This window comes from Nicotiana tomentosiformis, unplaced genomic scaffold, assembly GCF_000390325.3.
Source record: "Nicotiana tomentosiformis unplaced genomic scaffold, ASM39032v3 Un00004, whole genome shotgun sequence".
In the NCBI taxonomy this organism is placed as follows: domain Eukaryota; kingdom Viridiplantae; phylum Streptophyta; class Magnoliopsida; order Solanales; family Solanaceae; genus Nicotiana; species Nicotiana tomentosiformis.
The window spans coordinates 16,376-35,575 of NW_027174563.1; positions in this window are offsets into that span (position 1 = coordinate 16,376).

Genomic DNA, 19,200 nt, shown 5'->3' on the forward strand with positions numbered 1-19,200 from the left:
CAACCTTTCATCCTTGAAACCTAAGTGGCATGAACCACCACCATAAACACAATATTGCCTTGAAAGTTCTACAACAGCTCTGGCAGCTAGGCTTGGATATTTTTCAACCTCAGCCGCTACTTGAGCAGCAGAGGTAGCATCCTTAAATTTCATGTTCCAATTGTGCCTGCCAATAGAAAATTTACCATCTCCAGGAAATGATTGTCCATGTTCCAACCTTTTATCCTTGAAACCTAAGTGGCATGAACTACCATCATCAACACAATATTGACTTGAAAGTTCTACAACAGCTCTGGCTGCTAGTCTTGCATGTTCTGCAAACTCAGTCGCTAATTGAGTAGCAGAGGTAGCATCCTTAAATTTCATGTTCCAATTGTGCCTGCCAATAGAAAATTTACCATCTCCAGGAAATGATTGCCGATGTTCCAATCTTTTATCCTTGAAAACTAAGTGGCATGAACCACCATCATCAACTAAAATATTGCCTTGAAAGTTCTACAACAGCTCTGGAAGCTAGGCTTGCATGTTCTTCAAACTCAGTCGCTAATTGAGCAGCAGAGGTAGCATCCTTATATTTCATGCTCCAATTCTACCTGCCAACAGAAAAATTACCATTACCATCTCAAGGAAATGATTGTCCATGTTCCAACCTTTCATCTTTGAAAACTATGTGGCATGAACTACCATCATCAACACAGTATTGCCTTGAAAGTTCTACAACAACTCTAGCAGCTAGGCCTGCATGTTCTGCAAACTCAGCCGCTGCTTGAGCAGCAGAGGAAGCATCCTTAAATTTCATGTTCCAGTTCTACCTGCCAACAGAAAAATTACCATTACCATTACCATCCCCAGGAAATGATTGCCCATGTTCCAACCTTTCATCCTTGAAACCTAAGTGGCATGAACCAATATCATCAAAACAATATTGCCTTGAAAGTTCTATAACAGCTATGGCAACTAGGCTTGCATGTTCTGCAAACTCAGCCGCGGCTTGAGCAACAGAGGTAGAATCCTTAAATTTCATGTTCCAAGACTTCCTGCCAATAGAAAAATTACCTTTACCAACTCAAGGAAATGATTGCCCATGTTCCGACCTTTCATCCTTGAACAATAAGTGGCATGAACCACCATTATCAATACAATATTACCTTGAAAGTTCTACAACACCTCTGGTAGCTAGGTTTGCATGTTCTGCAAATTCAATCGCTACTTGAGCAGCAGAGGTAGCATCCTTAAATTTCATGTTCCAATTCTGCCTGCCAATAGAAAAATTACCATTACCATCTCCAGGAAATGATTGCCCATGTTCCAACCTTTCATCCTTGAAACATAAGTGGCATGAACCACCACCATCAACACAATATTGCCTTGAAAGTTCTACAATAGCTCTGGCAGCAAGGCTTGGATATTTTTCAAACTCAGCCGCTACTTGAGCAGCAGAGGTAGCATCCTTAAATTTCATGTTCCAATTGTGCCTGCCAATAGAAAATTTACCATCTCCAGTAAATGATTGTCCATGTTCCAACCTTTTATCCTTGAAACCTAAGTTGCATGAACCACCATCATCAACTAAAATATTGCCTTGAAAGTTCTACAACAGCTCTAGCAGCTATGCTTGCATGTTCTGCAAACTCAGCCGCTGCTTGAGCAGCAGAGGTAGCATCCTTAAATTTCACGTTCCATTCAACCTGCCAACAAAAAAATTACCATTACCATCTCAAGGAAATGATTGCCCATGTTCCAACCTTTCATCCTTGAACACTTAGTGGCATGAACTACCATCATCAACACAATATTGCCTTGAAAGTTCTACAACAGCTCTGGTAGCTAGGCTTGCATGTTCTGCAAAATCAGTCGCTACTTGAGCAGCAGAAGTAGCATCCTTAAATTTCATGTTCCAATTCTACCTGCCAATAGAAAAATTACCATTACCATCTCCAGGAAATGACTGCCCATGTTCCAACCTTTCATCCTTGAAACCTAGGTGGCATGAACCACCACCATCAACACAATATTGCCTTGAAAGTTCTACAATAGCTCTGGCAGCTAGGCTTGGATATTTTTCAACCTCAGCATCTACTTGAGCAGCAGAGGTAGCATCCTTAAATTTCATGTTCCAATTGTGCCTACCAATACAAAATTTACCATCTTCAGGAAATGATTGTCCATGTTCCAACCTTTTATCCTTGAAACCTAAGTGGCATGAACTACCATCATCAACATAATATTGACTTGAAAGTTCTACAACAGCTCTGGCTGCTAGTCTTGCATGTTCTGCAAACTCAGTCGCTAATTGAGCAGCAAAGGTAGCATCCTTAAATTTCATGTTCCAATTGTGCCTGCCAATAGAAAATTTACCATCTCCAGGAAATGATTGCCCATGTTCCAACCTTTTATCCTTGAAACCTAAGTTGCATGAACCACCATCATCAACTAAAATATTGCCTTGAAAGTTCTACAACAGCTCTGGCTGCTAGTCTCGCATGTTCTGCAAACTCAGTCGCTAATTGAGCAGCAGAGGTAGCATCCTTAAATTTCAAGTTCCAATTCTACCTGCCAACAGAAAAATTACCATTACCATCTCAAGGAAATGGTTGCCAATTTTCCAACCTTTCATCTTTGAAAACTATGTGGCATGAACCACCATCATCAACACAATATTGCCTTGAAAGTTCTCCAATAGCTCTGGTAGCTAGGCTTGCATGTTCTCCAAACTCAGCTGCTGCTTGAGCGGCAGAAGTAGCATCCTTAAATTTTATGTTCCAATACTGCCTGCCAACAGAAAAATTACCATTTCCATCTTAAGGAAATGATTGCCCATGTTCCAACCTTTCATCCTTGAAAACTAAGTGGAATGAACCACCATCATCAATACACTATTGCCTTGAAAGTTCTACAACAACTCTGACAGCTAGGCTAGCATGTTCTGCAAGTTCAGTCGCTACCTGAGCAGCAGAGGTAGCATCCTTAAATTTCATGTTCCAATTCTGCCTACCAATAGAAAAATTACCATTACCATCTCCAGGAAATGGTTGCCCATGTTCCAACCTTTCATCCTTGAAACCAAAGTGGCATGAACCACCATCATCAACACAATATTGCCTTGAAAGTTCTACAACAGCTCTGGCAGCTAGGCTTGGATGTTTTGCAAACTCAGCCTCTACTTGAGCAGCAGAGGCAGCATCCTTAAATTTCATGTTCCAATTGTGCCTGCCAATAGAAAATTTACCATCTCCAGGAAATGATTGTCGATGTTCCAACCTTTTATCCTTGAAACCTAAGTGGCATGAACCACCATCATCAACTAAAATATTTCCTTGAAAGTTCTACAACAGCTCTGGAAGCTAGGCTTGCATGTTCTTCAAACTCAGTCGCTAATTGAGCAGCAGAGGTAGCATCCTTAAATTTCACGTTCCAATTCAACCTGCCAACAGAAAAATTACCATTACCATCTCAAGGAAATGATTGCCCATGTTCCAACCTTTCATCCTTGAACACTTAGTGGCATGAACTACCATCATCAACACAATATTGCCTTGAAAGTTCTACAACAGCTCTGGTAGCTAGGCTTGCATGTTCTGCAAATTCAATCGCTACTTGAGCAGCAGAGGTAGCATCCTTAAATTTCATGTTCCAATTGTGCCTACCAATACAAAATTTACCATCTCCAGGAAATGATTGTCCATGTTCCAACCTTTTATCCTTGAAACCTAAGTGGCATGAACTACCATCATCAACATAATATTGACTTGAAAGTTCTACAACAGCTCTGGCTGCTAGTCTTGCATGTTCTGCAAACTCAGTCGCTAATTGAGCAGCAAAGGTAGCATCCTTAAATTTCATGTTCCAATTGTGCCTGCCAATAGAAAATTTACCATCTCCAGGAAATGATTGCCCATGTTCCAACCTTTTATCCTTGAAACCTAAGTTGCATGAACCACCATCATCAACTAAAATATTGCCTTGAAAGTTCTACAACAGCTCTGGCTGCTAGTCTTGCATGTTCTGCAAACTCAGTCGCTAATTGAGCAGCAGAGGTAGCATCCTTAAATTTCAAGTTCCAATTCTACCTGCCAACAGAAAGATTACCATTACTATCTCAAGGAAATGATTGCCAATTTTCCAACCTTTCATCTTTGAAAACTATGTGGCATGAACCACCATCATCAACACAATATTGCCTTGAAAGTTCTACAACAGCTCTGGCAGCTAGGCTTGGATGTTTTGCAAACTCAGCCTCTACTTGAGCAGCAGAGGCAGCATCCTTAAATTTCATGTTCCAATTGTGCCTGCCAATAGAAAATTTACCATCTCCAGGAAATGATTGCCGATGTTCCAACCTTTTATCCTTGAAACCTAAGTGGCATGAACCACCATAATCAACTAAAATATTTCCTTGAAAGTTCTACAACAGCTCTGGAAGCTAGGCTTGCATGTTCTTCAAACTCAGTCGCTAATTGAGCAGCAGAGGTAGCATCCTTATATTTCATGTTCCAATTCTACCTGCCAACAGAAAAATTACCATTACCATCTCAAGGAAATGATTGTCCATGTTCCAACCTTTCATCTTTGAAAACTATGTGGCATGAACTACCATCATCAACACAGTATTGCCTTGAAAGTTCTACAACAACTCTGGCAGCTAGGCCTGCATGTTCTGCAAACTCAGCCGCTGCTTGAGCAGCAGAGGAAGCATCCTTAAATTTCATGTTCCAGTTTTACCTGCCAACAGAAAAATTACCATCCCCAGGAAATGATTGCCCATGTTCCAACCTTTCATCCTTGAAACCTAAGTGGCATGAACCAATATCATCAAAACAATATTGCCTTGAAAGTTCTATAACAGCTATGGCAACTAGGCTTGCATGTTCTGCAAACTCAGCCGCGGCTTGAGCAACAGAGGTAGAATCCTTAAATTTCATGTTCCAATACTGCCTGCCAACAGAAAAATTACCATTACCATCTCAAGGAAATGATTGCCCATGTTCCGACCTTTCATCCTTGAACAATAAGTGGCATGAACTACCATCATCAACACAATATTGCCTTGAAAGTTCTACAACAGCTCTGGTAGCTAGGCTTGCATGTTCTGCAAATTCAGTCGCTACTTGAGCAGCAGAGGTAGCATCCTTAAATTTCATGTTCTAATTCTGCCTGCCAATAGAAAAATTACCATTACCATCTCCAGGAAATGATTGCCCATGTTCCAACCTTTCATCCTTAAAACCTAAGTGGCATGAACCACCACCATCAACACAATATTGCCTTGAAAGTTCTACAACAGCTCTGGCAGCTAGGCTTGGATGTTTTGCAAACTCAGCCGCTACTTGAGCAGCAGAGGTAGCATCCTTAAATTTCATGTTCCAATTGTGCCTGCCAATAGAAAATTTACCATCTCCAGGAAATGATTGTCCATGTTCCAACCTTTTATCCTTGAAACCTAAGTGGCGTGAACCACCATCATCAACTAAAATATTGCCTTGAAAGTTCTACAACAGCTCTGGAAGCTAGGCTTGCATGTTCTTCAAATTCAGTCGCTAATTGAGCAGCAGAGGTAGCATCCTTAAATTTCCTGTTCCAATTCAACCTGCCAACAGAAAAATTACCATTACCATCTCAAGGAAATGATTGCCCATGTTCCAACCTTTCATCCTTGAAAACTATGTGGCATGAACTACCATAATCAACACAGTATTGCCTTGAAAGTTCTACAACAGCTCTGGCAGCTAGGCCTGCATGTTCTGCAAACTCACCCGCTGCTTGAGCAGCAGAGGTAGCATCCTTAAATTTCATGTTCCAATTCTACCTGCCAACAGAAAAATTACCATTACTATTAACATCTCCAGGAAATGACTGCCCATGTTCCAACCTTTCATCCTTGAACCCTAAGTGGCATGAACCACTATCATCAAAACAATATTGCCTTGAAAGTTCTATAACTGCTATGGAAACTAGGCTTGCATGTTCTGCAAACTCAGCCGCGGCTTGAGCAACAGAGGTAGAATCCTTAAATTTCATGTTCCAATACTGCCTGCCAACAGAAAAATTACCATTACCATCTCAAGGAAATGATTGCCCATGTTCCAACCTTTAATCCTTGAACACTAAGTGGCATGAACTACCATCATCAACACAATATTGCCTTGAAAGTTCTACAACAGCTCTGGTAGCTAGGCTTGCATGTTCTGCAAATTCAGTCGCTACTTGAGCAGCAGAGGTAGCATCCTTAAATTTCATGTTCTAATTCTGCCTGCCAATAGAAAAATTACCATTACCATCTCCAGGAAATGATTGCCCATGTTCCAACCTTTCATCCTTAAAACCTAAGTGGCATGAACCACCACCATCAACACAATATTGCCTTGAAAGTTCTACAACAGCTCTGGCAGCTAGGCTTGGATGTTTTGCAAACTCAGCCGCTACTTGAGCAGCAGAGGTAGCATCCTTAAATTTCATGTTCCAATTGTGCCTGCCAATAGAAAATTTACCATCTCCAGGAAATGATTGTCCATGTTCCAACCTTTTATCCTTGAAACCTAAGTGGCGTGAACCACCATCATCAACTAAAATATTGCCTTGAAAGTTCTACAACAGCTCTGGAAGCTAGGCTTGCATGTTCTTCAAATTCAGTCGCTAATTGAGCAGCAGAGGTAGCATCCTTAAATTTCCTATTCCAATTCAACCTGCCAACAGAAAAATTACCATTACCATCTCAAGGAAATGATTGCCCATGTTCCAACCTTTCATCCTTGAAAACTATGTGGCATGAACTACCATAATCAACACAGTATTGCCTTGAAAGTTCTACAACAGCTCTGGCAGCTAGGCCTGCATGTTCTGCAAACTCACCCGCTGCTTGAGCAGCAGAGGTAGCATCCTTAAATTTCATGTTCCAATTCTACCTGCCAACAGAAAAATTACCATTACTATTAACATCTCCAGGAAATGACTGCCCATGTTCCAACCTTTCATCCTTGAACCCTAAGTGGCATGAACCACTATCATCAAAACAATATTGCCTTGAAAGTTCTATAACAGCTATGGAAACTAGGCTTGCATGTTCTGCAAACTCAGCCGCGGCTTGAGCAACAGAGGTAGAATCCTTAAATTTCATGTTCCAATACTGCCTGCCAACAGAAAAATTACCATTACCATCTCAAGGAAATGATTGCCCATGTTCCGACCTTTAATCCTTGAACACTAAGTGGCATGAACTACCATCATCAACACAATATTGCCTTGAAAGTTCTACAACAGCTCTGGTAGCTAGGCTTGCATGTTCTGCAAATTCAGTCGCTACTTGAGCAGCAGAGGTAGCATCCTTAAATTTAATGTTCTAATTCTGCCTGCCAATAGAAAAATTACCATTACCATCTCCAGGAAATGATTGCCCATGTTCCAACCTTTCATCCTTAAAACCTAAGTGGCATGAACCACCACCATCAACACAATATTGCCTTGAAAGTTCTACAACAGCTCTGGCAGCTAGGCTTGGATGTTTTGCAAACTCAGCCGCTACTTGAGCAGCAGAGGTATCATCCTTAAATTTCATGTTCCAATTGTGCCAGCCAATATAAAATTTACCATCTCCAGGAAATGTTTGTCCATGTTCCAACCTTTTATCCTTGAAACCTAAGTGGCGTGAACCACTATCATCAACTAAAATATTGCCTTGAAAGTTCTACAACAGCTCTGGAAGCTAGGCTTGCATGTTCTTCAAATTCAGTCGCTAATTGAGCAGCAGAGGTAGCATCCTTAAATTTCCTGTTCCAATTCAACCTGCCAACAGAAAAATTACCATTACCATCTCAAGGAAATGATTGCCCATGTTCCAACCTTTCATCCTTGAAAACTATGTGGCGTGAACTACCATAATCAACAAAGTATTGCCTTGAAAGTTCTACAACAGCTCTGGTAGCTAGGCCTGCATGTTCTGCAAACTCACCCGCTGCTTGAGCAGCAGAGGTAGCATCCTTAAATTTCATGTTCCAATTCTACCTGCCAACAGAAAAATTACCATTACTATTAACATCTCCAGGAAATGACTGCCCATGTTCCAACCTTTCATCCTTGAAACCTAAGTGGCATGAACCACTATCATCAAAACAATATTGCGTTGAAAGTTCTATAACAGCTATGGCAACTAGGCTTGCATGTTATGCAAACTCAGCCGCGGCTTGAGCAACAGAGGTAGAATCCTTAAATTTCATGTTCCAATACTGCCTGCCAACAGAAAAATTACCATTACCATCTCAAGGAAATGATTGCCCATGTTCCGACCTTTAATCCTTGAACACTAAGTGGCATGAACTACCATCATCAACACAATATTGCCTTGAAAGTTCTACAACAGCTCTGGTAGCTAGGCTTGCATGTTCTGCAAATTCAGTCGCTACTTGAGCAGCAGAGGTAGCATCCTTAAATTTCATGTTCTAATTCTGCCTGCCAATAGAAAAATTACCATTACCATCTCCAGGAAATGATTGCCCATGTTCCAACCTTTCATCCTTAAAACCTAAGTGGCATGAACCACCACCATCAACACAATATTGCCTTGAAAGTTCTACAACAGCTCTGGCAGCTAGGCTTGGATGTTTTGCAAACTCAGCCGCTACTTGAGCAGCAGAGGTATCATCCTTAAATTTCATGTTCCAATTGTGCCAGCCAATATAAAATTTACCATCTCCAGGAAATGTTTGTCCATGTTCCAACCTTTTATCCTTGAAACCTAAGTGGCGTGAACCACCATCATCAACAAAAATATTGCCTTGAAAGTTCTACAACAGCTCTGGAAGCTAGGCTTGCATGTTCTTCAAACTCAGTCGCTAATTGAGCAGCAGAGGTAGCATCCTTAAATTTCATGTTCCAATTCAACCTGCCAACAGAAAAATTACCATTACCATCTCAAGGAAATGATTGCCCATGTTCCAACCTTTCATCCTTGAAAACTATGTGGCGTGAACTACCATAATCAACAAAGTATTGCCTTGAAAGTTCTACAACAGCTCTGGTAGCTAGGCCTGCATGTTCTGCAAACTCACCCGCTGCTTGAGCAGCAGAGGTAGCATCCTTAAATTTCATGTTCCAATCCTACCTGCCAACAGAAAAATAACCATTACTATTAACATCTCCAGGAAATGACTGCCCATGTTCCAACCTTTCATCCTTGAAACCTAAGTGGCATGAACCACTATCATCAAAACAATATTGCGTTGAAAGTTCTATAACAGCTATGGCAACTAGGCTTGCATGTTATGCAAACTCAGCCGCGGCTTGAGCAACAGAGGTAGAATCCTTAAATTTCATGTTCCAATACTGCCTACCAACAGAAAAATTACCATTACCATCTCAAGGAAATGATTGCCCATGTTCCGACCTTTCACCCTTGAACAATAAGTGGCATGAACTACCATCATCAACACAATATTGCCTTGACAGTTCAACAACACCTCTGGTAGCTAGGCTTGCATGTTCTGCAAATTCAATCGCTACTTGAGCAGCAGAGGTAGCATCCTTAAATTTCATGTTCCAATTCTGCCTCCCAATAGAAAAATTACCATTACCTTCTCCAGGAAATGATTGCCCATGTTCCAACCTTTCATCCATGAAACCTAAGTGGCATGAACCACCACCATCAACACAATATTGCCTTGAAAGTTCTACAATAGCTCTGGCAGCTAGGCTTGGATATTTTTCAAACTCAACCGCTACTTGAGCAGCAGAGGTAGCATCCTTAAATTTCATGTTCCAATTGTGCCTGCCAATAGAAAATTTACCATCTCCAAGAAATGATTCTCCATGTTCCAACCTTTTATCCTTGAAACCTAAGTGGCATGAACCACCATCATCAACTAAAATATTGCCTTGAAAGTTCTACAACAGCTTTGGAAGCTAGGCTTGCATGTTTTTCAAACTCAGTCGCTAATTGAGCAGCAGAGGTAGCATCCTTAAATTTCACGTTCCAATTCAACCTGCCAACAGAAAAATTACCATTACCATCTCAAGGAAATGATTGCCCATGTTCCAACCTTTCATCCTTGAACACTTAGTGGCATGAACTACCATCATCAACACAATATTGCCTTGAAAGTTCTACAACAGCTTTGGTAGCTAGGCTTGCATGTTCTGCAAAATCAGTCGCTACTTGAGCAGCAGAAGTAGCATACTTAAATTTCATGTTCCAATTCTGCCTGCCAATAGAAAAATGACCATTACCATCTCTAGGAAATGATTGCCCATGTTCCAACCTTTCATTCTTGAAACCTAAGTGGCATGAGCCACCATCATCAACACAATATTGCCTTGAAAGTTCTACAACAGCTCTGGCAGCTAGTCTTGGATGTTTTGCAAACTCAGCCGCTACTTGAGCAGCAGAGGTAGCATCCTTAAATTTCATGTTCCAATTGTTCCTGCCAATAGATAATTTACCATCTCCAGGAAATGATTGTCCATGTTCCAACCTTTTATCCTTGAAACCTAAGTGGCGTGAACCACCATCATCAACTAAAATATTGTCTTGAAAGTTCTACAACAGCTCTGGAAGCTAGGCTTGCATGTTCTTCAAACTCAGTCGCTAATTGAGCAGCAGAGGTAGCATCCTTAAATTTCATGTTCCAATTCAACCTGCCAACAGAAAAATTACCATTACCAACTCAAGGAAATGATTGCCCATGTTCCAACCTTTTATCCTTGAAAACTATGTGGCATGAACTACCATAATCAACACAGTATTGCCTTGAAAGTTCTACAACAGCTCTGGCAGCTAGGCCTGCATGTTATGCAAACCCACCCGCTGGTTGAGCAGCAGAGGTAGCATCCTTAAATTTCATGTTCCAATTCTACCTGCCAACAGAAAAATTACCATTACTATTAACATCTCCAGGAAATGACTGCCCATGTTCCAACCTTTCATCCTTGAAACCTAAGTGGCATGAACCACTATCATCAAAACAATATTGCCTTGAAAGTTCTATAACAGCTATGGTAACAAGGCTTGCATGTTCTGCAAACTCAGCCGCGGCTTGAGCAACAGAGGTAGAATCCTTAAATTTCATGTTCCAATACTGCCTGCCAACAGAAAAATTACCATTACCATCTCAAGGAAATGATTGCCCATGTTCCAACATTTAATCCTTGAACACTAAGTGGAATGAACTACCATCATCAACACAATATTGCCTTGAAAGTTCTACAACAGCTCTGGTAGCTAGGCTTGCATGTTCTGCAAATTAAGTCGCTACTTGAGTAGCAGAGGTAGCGTCCTTAAATTTCATGTTCCAATTCTGCCTGCCAATAGAAATATTACCATTACCATCTCCAGGAAATAATTGCCCATGTTCCAACCTTTCATCCTTGAAACCTAAGTGGCATGAACCACCACCATCAACACCATATTGCCTTGAAAGTTCTACAACAGCTCTGGCAGCTAGGCTTGGATGTTTTGCAAACTCAGCCGCTACTTGAGCAGCAGAGGTAGCATCCTTAAATTTCATGTTCTAATTGTGCCTGCCAATATAAAATTAACCATCTCCAGGAAATGATTGTCCATGTTCCAACCTTTTATCCTTGAAACCTAAGTGGCATGAACCACCATCATCAACTAAAATATTGCCTTGAAAGTAATACAACAGCTCTGGAAGCTAGGCTTGCATGTTCTTAAAACATAGTCGCTAATTGAGCAGCAGAAGTAGCATCCTTAAATTTCACGTTCCAATTCAACCTTCCAACAGAAAAATTACCATTACCATCTCAAGGAAATGATTGCCCATGTTCCAACCTTTCATCCTTGAACACTTAGTGGCATGAACTACCATCATCAACACAATATTGTCTTGAAAGTTCTACAACAGCTCTGGTAGCTAGGCTTGTATGTTCTGCAAAATCAGTCGCTACTTGAGCAGCAGAAGTAGTATCCTTAAATTTCATGTTCCAATTCTGCCTGCCAATAGAAAAATTACCATTACCATCTCCTGGAAATGATTGCCCATGTTCCAACCTTTCTTCCTTGAAACCTAAGTGGCATGAACCACCATCATCAACACAATATTTCCTTGAAAGTTCTACAATAGCTCTGGCAGCTAGTCTTGGATGTTTTGCAAACTCAGCCGCTACTTGAGCAGCAGAAGTAGCATCCTTAAATTTCATGTTCCAATTCTGCTTGCCAATAGAAAAATTACCATTACCATCTCCTGGAAATGATTGCCCATGTTCCAACCATTCATCCTTGAAACCTAAGTGGCATGAACCACCATCATCAACACAATATTGCCTTGAAAGTTCTACAACAGCTCTGGCAGCTAGTCTTGGATGTTTTGCAAACTCAGCCGCTACTTGAGCAGCAGAGGTAGCATCCTTAAATTTCATGTTCTAATTGTGCCTGCCAATATAAAATTAACCATCTCCAGGAAATGATTGTCCATGTTCCAACCTTTTATCCTTGAAACCTAAGTGGCATGAACCACCATCATCAACTAAAATATTGCCTTGAAAGTAATACAACAGCTCTGGAAGCTAGGCTTGCATGTTCTTAAAACATAGTCGCTAATTGAGCAGCAGAAGTAGCATCCTTAAATTTCACGTTCCAATTCAACCTTCCAACAGAAAAATTACCATTACCATCTCAAGGAAATGATTGCCCATGTTCCAACCTTTCATCCTTGAACACTTAGTGGCATGAACTACCATCATCAACACAATATTGCCTTGAAAGTTCTACAACAGCTCTGGTAGCTAGGCTTGTATGTTCTGCAAAATCAGTCGCTACTTGAGCAGCAGAAGTAGTATCCTTAAATTTCATGTTCCAATTCTGCCTGCCAATAGAAAAATTACCATTACCATCTCCTGGAAATGATTGCCCATGTTCCAACCTTTCATCCTTGAAACCTAAGTGGCATGAACCACCATCATCAACACAATATTTCCTTGAAAGTTCTACAACAGCTCTGGCAGCTAGTCTTGGATGTTTTGCAAACTCAGCCGCTACTTGAGCAGCAGAAGTAGCATCCTTAAATTTCATGTTCCAATTCTGCCTGCCAATAGAAAAATTACCATTACCATCTCCTGGAAATGATTGCCCATGTTCCAACCATTCATCCTTGAAACCTAAGTGGCATGAACCACCATCATCAACACAATATTGCCTTGAAAGTTCTACAACAGCTCTGGCAGCTAGTCTTGGATGTTTTGCAAACTCAGCCGCTACTTGAGCAGCAGAGGTAGCATCCTTAAATTTCATGTTCCAATTGTGCCTGCCAATAGAAAATTTACCATCTCCAGGAAATGATTGTCCATGTTCCAACCTTTTATCCTTGAAACCTAAGTGGCGTGAACCACCATCATCAACTAAAATATTGCATTGAAAGTTCTACAACAGCTCTGGAAGCTAGGCTTGCATGTTCTTCAAACTCAGTCGCTAATTGAGCAGCAGAGGGAGACATCCTTAAATTTCATGTTACAATTCAACCTGCCAACAGAAAAATTACCATTACCATCTCAAGGAAATGATTGCCCATGTTCCAACCTTTCATCCTTGAAAACTATGTGGCATGAACTACCATAATCAACACAGTATTGCCTTGAAAGTTCTACTACAGCTCTGGCAGCTAGGCCTGCATGTTCTGCAAACTCACCCGCTGCTTGAGCAGCAGAGGTAGCATCCATAAATTTCATGTTCCAATTCTACCTGCCAACAGAAAAATTACCATTACCATTAACATCTCCAGGAAATGACTGCCCATGTTCCAACCTTTCATCCTTGAAACCTAAGTGGCATGAACCACTATCATCAAAACAATATTGCCTTGAAAGTTCTATAACAGCTATGGCAACTAGGCTTGCATGTTCTGCAAACTCAGCCGCGGCTTGAGTAACAGAGGTAGAATCCTTAAATTTCATGTTCCAATACTGCCTGCCAACAGAAGAATTACCATTACCATCTCAAGGAAATGATTGCCCATGTTCCAACCTTTCATCCTTGAACACTAAGTGGAATGAACTACCATCATCAACACAATATTGCCTTGAAAGTTCTACAACACCTCTGGTAGCTAGGCTTGCATGTTCTGCAAATTCAGTCGCTACTTGAGCAGCTGAGGTAGCATCCTTAAATTTCATGTTCCAATTCTGCCTGCCAATAGAAAAATTACCATTACCATCTCCAGGAAATGATTGCCCATGTTCCAACCTTTCATCCCTGAAACCTAAGTGGCATGAACCACCACCATCAACACAATATTGCCTTCAAAGTTCTACAACAGCTCTGGCAGCTAGGCTTGGATGTTTTGCAAACTCAGCCGCTACTTGAGCAGCAGAGGTAGCATCCTTAAATTTCATGTTCCAATTGTGCCTGCCAATATAAAATACACCATCTCCAGGAAATGATTGTCCATGTTCCAACCTTTTATCCTTGAAACCTAAGTGGCGTGAACCACCATCATCAACTAAAATATTGCCTTGAAAGTTCAACAACAGCTCTGGAAGCTAGGCTTGCATGTTCTTCAAACTCAGTCGCTAATTAAGTAGCAGAGGTAGCATCCTTAAATTTCATATTCCAATTCAACCTGCCAACAGAAAAATTACCATTACCATCTCAAGGAAATGATTGCAAATGTTCCAACCTTTCATCCTTGAACACTAAGTGGCATGAACTACCATCATCAACACAATATTGCCTTGAAAGTTCTACAACACCTCTGGTAGCTAGGCTTGCATGTTCTGCAAATTAAGTCGCTACTTGAGCAGCAGAGGTAGCATCCTTAAATTTCATGTTCCAATTCTGCCTGCCAATAGAAAAATTACCATTACCATCTCCAGGAAATGATTGCCCATGTTCCAACCTTTCATCCCTGAAAACTATGTGGCATGAACCACCATCATCAACACAATATTGCCTTGAAAGTTCTACAACAGCTCTGGCAGCTAGTCTTGGATGTTTTGCAAACTCAGCCGCTACTTGAGCAGCAGAGGTAGCATCCTTAAATTTCATGTTCCAATTGTGCCTGCCAATAGAAAATTTACCATCTCCAGGAAATGATTGTCCATGTTCCAACCTTTTATCCTTGAAACCTAAGTGGCGTGAACCACCATCATCAACTAAAATATTGCCTTGAAAGTTCTACAACAGCTCTGGAAGCTAGGCTTGCATGTTCTTCAAACTAAGTCGCTAATTGAGCAGCAGAGGGAGGCATCCTTAAATTTCATGTTCCAATTCAACCTGCCAACAGAAAAATTACCATTACCATCTCAAGGAAATGATTGCCCATGTTCCAACCTTTCATCCTTGAAAACTATGTGGCATGAACTACCATAATCAACACAGTATTGCCTTGAAAGTTCTACTACAGCTCTGGCAGCTAGGCCTGCATGTTCTGCAAACTCACCCGCTGCTTGAGCAGCAGAGGTAGCATCCTTAAATTTCATGTTCCAATTCTACCTGCCAACAGAAAAATTACCATTACCATTAACATCTCCAGGAAATGACTGCCCATGTTCCAACCTTTCATCCTTGAAACCTAAGTGGCATGAACCACTATCATCAAAACAATATTGCCTTGAAAGTTCTATAACAGCTATGGCAACTAGGCTTGCATGTTCTGCAAACTCAGCCGCGGCTTGAGCAACAGAGGTAGAATCCTTAAATTTCATGTTCCAATACTGCCTGCCAACAGAAAAATTACCATTACCATCTCAAGGAAATGATTGCCCATGTTCCAACCTTTCATCCTTGAACACTAAGTGGAATGAACTACCATCATCAACACAATATTGCCTTGGAAGTTCTACAACACCTCTGGTAGCTAGGCTTGCATGTTCTGCAAATTCAGTCGCTACTTGAGCAGCAGAGGTAGCATCCTTAAATTTCATGTTCCAATTCTGCCTTCCAATAGAAAAATTACCATTACCATCTCCAGGAAATGATTGTCCATGTTCCAACCTTTTATCCTTGAAACCTAAGTGGCATGAACCACCATCATCAACTAAAATATTGCCTTGAAAGTTCTACAACAGCTCTGGAAGCTAGGCTTGCATGTTCTTAAAACATAGTCGCTAATTGAGCAGCAGAAGTAGCATCCTTAAATTTCACGTTCCAATTCAACCTTCCAACAGAAAAATTACCATTACCATCTCAAGGAAATGATTGCCCATGTTCCAACCTTTCATCCTTGAACACTTAGTGGCATGAACTACCATCATCAACACAATATTGCCTTGAAAGTTCTACAACAGCTCTGGTAGCTACGCTTGTATGTTCTGCAAAATCAGTCGCTACTTGAGCAGCAGAGGTAGCATCCTTAAATTTCATGTTCCAATTCTACCTGCCAACAGAAAAATTACCATTACCATTAACATCTCCAGGAAATGACTGCCCATGTTCCAACCTTTCATCCTTGAAACCTAAGTGGCATGAACCACTATCATCAAAACAATATTGCCTTGAAAGTTCTATAACAGCTATGGCAACTACGCTTGCATGTTCTGCAAACTCAGCCGCGGCTTGAGTAACAGAGGTAGAATCCTTAAATTTCATGTTCCAATACTGCCTGCCAACAGAAAAATTACCATTACCATCTCAAGGAAATGATTGCCCATGTTCCAACCTTTCATCCTTGAAAACTATGTGGCATGAACTACCATAATCAACACAGTATTGCCTTGAAAGTTCTACAACATCTCTGGCAGCTAGGCTTGCATGTTCTGCAAACTCACCCACTGCTTGAGCAGCAGAGGTAGCATCCTTAAATTTCATGTTCCAATTCTACCTGCCAACAGAAAAATTACCATTACCATTAACATCTCCAGGAAATGACTGCCCATGTTCCAACCTTTCATCCTTGAAACCTAAGTGGCATGAACCACTATCATCAAAACAATATTGCCTTGAAAGTTCTATAACAGCTATGGCAACTAGGCTTGCATGTTCTGCAAACTCAGCCGCGGCTTGAGTAACAGAGGTAGAATCCTTAAATTTCATGTTCCAATACTGCCTGCCAACAGAAAAATTACCATTACCATCTCAAGGAAATGATTGCCCATGTTCCAACCTTTCATCCTTGAACACTAAGTGGAATGAACTACCATCATCAACACAATATTGCCTTGAAAGTTCTACAACACCTCTGGTAGCTAGGCTTGCATGTTCTGCAAATTCAGTCGCTACTTGAGCAGCTGAGGTAGCATCCTTAAATTTCATGTTCCAATTCTGCCTGCCAATAGAAAAATTACCATTACCATCTCCAGGAAATGATTGCCCGTGTTCCAACCTTTCATCCCTGAAACCTAAGTGGCATGAACCACCACCATCAACACAATATTGCCTTCAAAGTTCTACAACAGCTCTGGCAGCTAGGCTTGGATGTTTTGCAAACTCAGCCGCTACTTGAGCAGCAGAGGTAGCATCCTTAAATTTCATGTTCCAATTGTGCCTGCCAATATAAAATACACCATCTCCAGGAAATGATTGTCCATGTTCCAACCTTTTATCCTTGAAACCTAAGTGGCGTGAACCACCATCATCAACTAAAATATTGCCTTGAAAGTTCAACAACAGCTCTGGAAGCTAGGCTTGCATGTTCTTCAAACTCAGTCGCTAATTAAGTAGCAGAGGTAGCATCCTTAAATTTCATATTCCAATTCAACCTGCCAACAGAAAAATTACCATTACCATCTCAAGGAAATGATTGCAAATGTTCCAACCTTTCATCCTTGAACACTAAGTGGCATGAACTACCATCATCAACACAATATTGCCTTGAAAGTTCTACAACACCTCTGGTAGCTAGGCTTGCATGTTCTGCAAATTCAGTCGCTACTTGAGCAGCAGAGGTAGCATCCTTAAATTTCATGTTCCAATTCTGCCTGCTAATAGAAAAATTACCATTACCATCTCCAGGAAATGATTGCCCATGTTCCAACCTTTCATCCCTGAAACCTATGTGGCATGAACCAACATCATCAACACAATATTGCCTTGAAAGTTCTACGACAGCTCTGGCAGCTAGTCTTGGATGTTTTGCAAACTCAGCCGCTACTTGAGCAGCAGAGGTAGCATCCTTAAATTTCATGTTCCAATTGTGCTTGCCAATAGAAAATTTACCATCTCCAGGAAATGATTGTCCATGTTCCAACCTTTTATCCTTGAAACCTAAGTGGCGTGAACCACCATCATCAACTAAAATATTGCCTTGAAAGTTCTACAACAGCTCTGGAAGCTAGGCTTGCATGTTTTTCAAACTAAGTCGCTAATTGAGCAGCAGAGGGAGGCATCCTTAAATTTCATGTTCCAATTCAACCTGCCAACAGAAAAATTACCATTACCATCTCAAGGAAATGATTGCCCATGTTCCAACCTTTCATCCTTGAAAACTATGTGGCATGAACTACCATAATCAACACAGTATTGCCTTGAAAGTTCTACAACATCTCTGGCAGCTAGGCTTGCATGTTCTGCAAACTCACCCGCTGCTTGAGCAGCAGAGGTAGCATCCTTAAATTTCATGTTCCAATTCTACCTGCCAACAGAAAAATTACCATTACCATTAACATCTCCAGGAAATGACTGCCCATGTTCCAACCTTTCATCCTTGAAACCTAAGTGGCATGAACCACTATCATCAAAACAATATTGCCTTGAAAGTTCTATAACAGCTATGGCAACTAGGCTTGCATGTTCTGCAAACTCAGCCGCGGCTTGAGTAACAGAGGTAGAATCCTTAAATTTCATGTTCCAATACTGCCTGCCAACAGAAAAATTACCATTACCATCTCAAGGAAATGATTGCCCATGTTCCAACCTTTCATCCTTGAAAACTATGTGGCATGAACTACCATAATCAACACAGTATTGCCTTGAAAGTTCTACAACATCTCTGGCAGCTAGGCTTGCATGTTCTGCAAACTCACCCACTGCTTGAGCAGCAGAGGTAGCATCCTTAAATTTCATGTTCCAATTCTACCTGCCAACAGAAAAATTACCATTACCATTAACATCTCCAGGAAATGACTGCCCATGTTCCAACCTTTCATCCTTGAAACCTAAGTGGCATGAACCACTATCATCAAAACAATATTGCCTTGAAAGTTCTATAACAGCTATGGCAACTAGGCTTGCATGTTCTGCAAACTCAGCCGCGGCTTGAGTAACAGAGGTAGAATCCTTAAATTTCATGTTCCAATACTGCCTGCCAACAGAAAAATTACCATTAC